The sequence below is a fragment of the Scaptodrosophila lebanonensis genome, unplaced genomic scaffold (assembly GCF_003285725.1).
Source record: "Scaptodrosophila lebanonensis strain 11010-0011.00,11010-0021.00 unplaced genomic scaffold, SlebRS2 tig00000001-arrow-pilon, whole genome shotgun sequence".
Lineage (NCBI taxonomy): Eukaryota > Metazoa > Arthropoda > Insecta > Diptera > Drosophilidae > Scaptodrosophila > Scaptodrosophila lebanonensis.
Genome location: NW_022060529.1, coordinates 1667015 through 1673609, shown reverse-complemented (window position 1 = coordinate 1673609; position 6595 = coordinate 1667015). Strand labels below are relative to the sequence as shown.

The 6595-nt window shown below is 38.8% G+C and overlaps 1 protein-coding gene across 1 annotated transcript in view; it reads left to right on the top strand.

Moving 5' to 3' along the window:
* Positions 1-4093: 4093 nt before the first annotated feature.
* Positions 4094-6595, top strand: part of LOC115634535 (mediator of RNA polymerase II transcription subunit 13) — a 94303-nt gene continuing 91801 nt past the window's right edge. The window contains exon 1 of the mRNA XM_030532345.1: positions 4094-4826. The gene's annotated coding sequence lies outside the window, so the exon portion shown is untranslated. The remainder of the gene's footprint in view (positions 4827-6595) is intronic.

Sequence of the window (6595 nt, the reverse complement as noted above, 5' to 3'; positions counted from 1 at the left end):
GTAAATTAGACGCTGCTGCAACTTTGTTGCGTGGCGGCGGGTGGTGGAGCTCTCGTTGTTGTTGTTGTTGTTAGTGCTGTTAGTGAGCAGGATGAGCGACTGAAACATTTAACGGTAATACGCTTTTATAGCTGCAAGGAAAAATGCTGCCGTGTCCGCTGCTCTGTTGCTACAGAAAATTAGACATAAAGACAACAGGCGGGCAGGCAGCTGAGAGGCAACAACGAGAAAATTTCGTAAATTAAGTTGATGAGCAGGCAAGCAGGCAAGCAGGCATAGATACACATGCATACACACACAGACACACACACACACATACATACATACATATATACATGACTGAAGTGGCAGCAACAGCACTTAAATGTTGACCAAAATTGGCTAGAAATAACACAACAGCAACAACAACAACGACTGCAACGGCAACAACTGACACTGCCGTTGAGAGAAACGTCTACGGCAGGCTGGAAAATGAACAGACCACCAGACAGACAGACAGACAGACAGGAAGACAGACAGGCAGGCAGGCAGGCGGTGTGGAGCATAGAATGGCGACGTCATCGACACCTCCGATAGCTGAGGCGGGTGGGTGGCAACTGGTTGAAGACCGCACGAGTAGCCATCGCTATAGCCAGCGTCATCGTCTCATCTTCTGCCTTTTGCTGACAACCAGTCGGCAATGGTCAGTTGGCTTGTCCAGTGACTTGGTCATGGTTCTCGGTACTCGCAATGCCGACGACGGCGACGACGGCGGCGGCGACGACGACGACTCTAACCTCATTGACCAGAAAAATGCAAGCAACAGCAACAGACAACAAAACATCAAATGTGAATTAGTGCAAGAGGTAGCAAAGAGCAGCAACACCAACAACAACAACAACAACAACAACTGGAAAAGGCGGCCAGTGCAGCATCGGACCTTATTTATTGGCACTTTTCGGTTTGTCCAGACTAAGTTCGTGTGTGTGTGTGTTTTTGTGCTAGTGTGTGTGGCTATGATGCTGTGGCTGAGGCAGGAGGAGGAGCTCCTTTTGGGTGAACAAAAGACACAAACGGACATACACACACACACACACACACACACACACACACACACACAGCCATAAAGACATAAGTTTTGTGGAATGGCATTTGACAAATGTAGCAAGTGAGCGAATGACTGCTTGACAGCTCAGACTGTGGATTGATAGTTGAATTATTAATTTGATTTCAATAGTTGAAGCTGTTTTAGTGGCTACGAAGGTACTGCTCCCCGAATTGTGGGTGTGGGTAAGTGTGGAAAATTGTAATTGTTGTCTATTTCGTAACAAAAAGTTTTGCCATGAAAATGTTCTACTAAAGGCTAATTCGTGAATAGCCTCAATTTCTATTTATATTATATTTTAATACATTTACTGGAATTTCTTAAATAGAGCTCTAAAATGTCTTGGACAAGATTCCCTCAATTTAGCTGGATTGCAATAATTATGCTAAAAATTTATTTTAATTTTCAAAAATATTGTATAAAAATGTTGATTGAAATTACCAAAATGAATATATACAGTAGTGGGATCTTAGGGAATAAAATTCTTAGCGATTAGAAAAATCAGCACTGTTGTGCCTAAACTAATCCTATGTAAGAGTGTACGCAAGAGTAGGCTCAGTTTAAAATTTTGTTAACCAAGTACAATCATGCGGAAAAATCTTGAATCTGCTTGGTTAGTCTTTATATGGAAAGATGTTTAACAGTTTTACGCAAGTATAAACTCAAGTTTTAAGTTATATTGCTGTGTACATAAGTGATATATATATTTTTAGTCACGAATAATTAATTAGCTCCAAATTAATACAATTCACAGTCATATAATCATGTGTTTCGCTCGCAGTGTTTCCTACTCCTGAGGCAATAACGATTGAAACATAGAAGACAAGCTAGCCGAGTTGTGAAAATGGAAAACCACGTTCGGATGAACATATACGTATCTATACTTTAAGTATCGCTAAGGTACTACGAAGTTTGTCCACGCATAATATGTAGAAGTAGAAATTTCCCATTGCTTCTCTTATTTACTTCAATTAGTCATATCCATTAAGCAGAAAAACCTAATGGGTCTATGTAATTTTATGTCTTTTTCTTAAGGATAAGGCTAAGTAATATTCTTATATATGTAGCTGCAAATATTAGTGTGCTGTATGCAATGGGTAGTATAGTCACAGGGATCGATCAAATGTGTCGAGTTAAACAGATAATGAAAAGTAACTACTTTACAAGAAGAGTAGGAATATTTATATAGTCTGTTTAAGCTACAAAATATTGGAACCTTGAACTAATTTTTACCGGACTCCCGTCAAGTTTTCAAACGGATATAGCATCTAAACGAAAAAACAAGAAAGCTAAATGAACTTAGTTTCATAAAATGTTCTGTCCTTGCAGACTATTTGAGACTGTACGTTTCGTAGTACAGGGCTTCTGTGGCCATTCCTTTACATAATTTTGAAAGCCCCACAACCATAATTTCATTGTTGTACTCCTAGGTTTACTTTCAATCTATATGTACGTGTATATGTATGTAGAACAAACCCTCAAACCAACTGAGCAAGTGACATTTTTATCTATTTATGTCTGGTTTCAAAGGAACTGCATTAACTTAATATTTTACATTTTCACATAAAAACATAAAATTTAAACAGCTACAAATTCAAACATTTTTCATGAAATACAACAACATCGAAATTACTTTTAAATTTTGATCGAATGGTGAGACCTTCCAAATACCAATGGCTCGCTTTTTAAAAATTGTCATTTAAACCGCTATAAATCCTGTAATAGTCAACTTTTTTAAAATGTTGTGGTGTTTTCACCACTACAAGTAAATGGGCTGCCGTCCCCGATGCTATAAATAATTGATATATCATTCATATGAGTTAGAAAAACCAAATGAATTAAACAATAAGAAGCTTAAGAGCTTATAAAACGTTAACCGTAAAAATTAAAGCAAAGAAATTAAAAATCCATTAACACTTTGGCGATAGCAACATTGTTCCGTAATGAGAAGAATACCTGAGAAATATGTATGATTCATTTACATACGTGTACAGTACATACATACGAGTGTATTTCATGCAACCAAATATAAATTATCGATAAGTTATTCATGGAAAATATCTACGGAAAAAGAAATATAAAACAAATACAAATTAGTTGGCGCTTAGGCCGCCCTAAATAACATCTAAGCAAAACGCATAGCAGTGGTGGTGGTAAGCATCCCCATCGTCCCAATAAACGACAACAACAATTACAAATAGCAACAATTGCGCTCAAATTTACTTGTGCGCCCTCTTTATTTCTCTCTCTCTCGCTCTCTCTCTTACACTCGCTTGCGCTCTCTTTCTCTCACTGTGAGCTCGTTAAGTATACGCTTCGTCAAGTGGGCGCTTCTCCTGCACATAAAACAGTTATAAGCGCTGTCCAGACGGCAACGTCGACGCTTTAGTGTGGGGCATGAGCAGCGGTAGCGGCAGCGCTCATTTGTGCGCTTAATGACGTCATTATTTTTATTTTAACAACGAACTGTTGTGAACGAAACGGCGACGGCCACGGAACCGGAGCGGTTTGGCAGGCAGTAATATATTTCATGCTACTTCTACTCCTGCGCAGCAGCAACCACAATGCCGACTGAGACGACGGCAACGACGATGAACGAGCGAACGAGCCGTTTTGTTGCACATTAGCCCACCCCCTCAACAAACAGGCACGAGAAACAACTACAACTACAACAACAACAGCCGCAGCAGTCAACGGCAACAGCAACGCCAACGCTGCAGTCAACTGCGGCGCGTCGACGCTTCGTCGTCGTCGTCGTCAACTGTGGGCCTCTCTCTATCGCACTCGCTCACTCCTCCTGAGCTTTTGTGTAGCCATTGCTGTGACTTCGGCTGCGGCTTCGGCAAATGATTTTGTTTGCTCGTGTTTGTCGTAAGTTGCACTCGTAGTTGCTGTTGTTGTTGTTGGTATTGCCGCTTGCTACTTATGTTGATGATTGTTGGGGGTCCAAGCGCCGTTTGTGCGCCACACGTTCATTCAGTCTGTGGACGTCGTTGCGCCTGTTCGTACACACACGCACGGTTACTGCACGTACGCACACACACGCTTACACTCACAAATACAAATACAAATAAACACACACTCATCTTTAAAGAAAACGGAACGCGAACGAGTGTGTTGTGCATTCCATTGCCGGCGTGTGCCAAGCAACAGCAATATAACAAAAGTATCAACAACATTTAACAGCTGCCCGCCCGGCTCTGTAACACATGAACCAGCCAGTAAGCTAGCAAGCAAACAAAACAAAACCAACACCAACACAATAAAAAGAAAAGATATTTCCTTGGAAAAGAATTCGCGCGTGTACAAAAATCTTTAGCGCGTCGTCGCGTGTGGCTTGCAATTGCAACATCCACTTCTTCCTCTTCTTGTTTCGAGCCGAACAACGTGTGATTAATTGCTAGGTGAGCGAGAGACTACGCGATCGAGAGCTTGTAAGCTCGCGGCTTAAACCTCTGAGTGCGGCATCCACGACAGAATGACATGCAAAAATGTTGACTTGAAAAACTAAATGTTTGTGCGTGTACAGTTTTCCAGACCAAGATCAAGAGCAGTTCCATATATCTACAACAAAATTATTCCCATAAACTCTTCTACAACTTACAATTTGTGTGCAGTGAGAGAAATTTGATTATCTAGAGTGCGACTCAATCAAGCGTTATCAAACAAATTTATCAAACAATCGTGCTACATACATATACCATCTTTATTGCTGAGGCTAAAGTAAAAACAAAATACAACGGTAAATATCAATATATGAAATACATTTAGTTTTAGTTTCTGTAATGGACAATGCGGTATTAGAAGATAAATGAAAACTTAATTCTTTTCGAAAATGATAAAAGAATTCTCTGTATATTTCTGTTCAGTTAAGAAAAGAAATCAGAGGCTTTAAATTTGTTCATGTAAATGCCAACCACATTCCATAACTACAAACAAATATTGAGGATACACAAATTGGAAACAAGCTTACAATTTTGTTTAGCCACTCACAGATAGAAATAGTTTTTTCAATTACTCTCATAAACTTACAATTATTTTATTGCGAACATTTTGAAATTTTAATATGTAACTGCCATCTTGAGATATCTTTTTTTTTTTTGTTGCTTATTTCGCACTCCAAAAACTGAAACAAATGAAAATGCATTTTTTATGCTAATTTCAACCTTGACATCCGAACGCATAGAGCACCCCTTAATTTATCTGATTTTTATGCAAAAATTGCGAAAATTGTTAACGCAAATAACTCTAATCAAGCATAATTCCCATGGTCAGGCATCAACAGCAACTTTAACTTTCAGCAGCCAATTCAAAGCAAACAAATTGCTGCAAAATTCTATAAAATTTTTTTTTTTTAAATTGCATCATTGCGGCCATTAAGTTAACATTTAATCGAATTAATTTAAGCACTAAAATTTAATTGCAATAAACCATGAATAGTTGTGAAAAATGTGTTGTTTGTTTTCAGCCCAGGCTCAAATTATACTCGGCGTTCATTTTTCTTTAGTGGAACTCAAAATAGATACGGACGTCTAATAATAAAAGCACTAATATAATAAATAATAATAAACTAACGCGTTTCATAATAATAACAATAATAAGCTCAGCAGTGACTGCTACGACGCGTCGTCGACGACGGCAATTTGCAACAATGAGACACATAAACATATATATGTACATATGTATGTGTGTGTGTGTGAGTGTGATATGAAAAGCTACACTGTAGATAATACATATAAATAGTTTAATGTGCTAAGCCTTGCAAATGATGATGCCAAAGCACCCCATAAACACACAAAAATTACAATTGCCTTTTGAATAGGCAGGCCAGGCCGGCAGGCAGGCAGGCAGGCAAGCAGAAATTTGCAAAACGCTCGTACAATTTTGTAAATGTATCTATGAGATACAATACGAATACAAGCTGACTGCAGTCACTCTGCCACTAGTGCAATTCACACTCGCAGCTATATTAACAACAACAACAACCACACTAACAATAGCAATCGTAATAATAAGTTTCATTTTCCAAATGGTTGACCGCCTATTTGACTAGACTGGGCAACCTGCCCGCCACTTTTCTATTTCAGTTCAGTTTTTGGTTTTCAGTTTTTAGCTTTCAGTTTCCCAGTTTAAGTCAAAGGCAAAAGCAAAAACAAAACACGAACAAAATCAAGAAAAAATTATAGCCTCACATCGTTAGCTGCATTGTTCGCTGCAGTTGCTCGTTCATTTAATTAAATATAATTAGCTGCATTAATTGCAAATTAATACAGAATTTAGTTTTGCGCTGTGAGCCGCTCTGACGTTTGCCACCGACTTTATAACTCGTTTTGCACGCCTTGTTAGTCGCATTTGCAATTAGTTTTATGCATAGTTGTGGGCAGTTAGGGGTGGCCAGTTAGGGGTCTGGGAAGAGAGGAAGAGAGGCCCTAATGGGCCAACAATGTTCAAATAGTGTGTACTATGTGGCTATGCACGTTTTGTTTTTTGTTTTTTTTTTTTTTTTTTGCG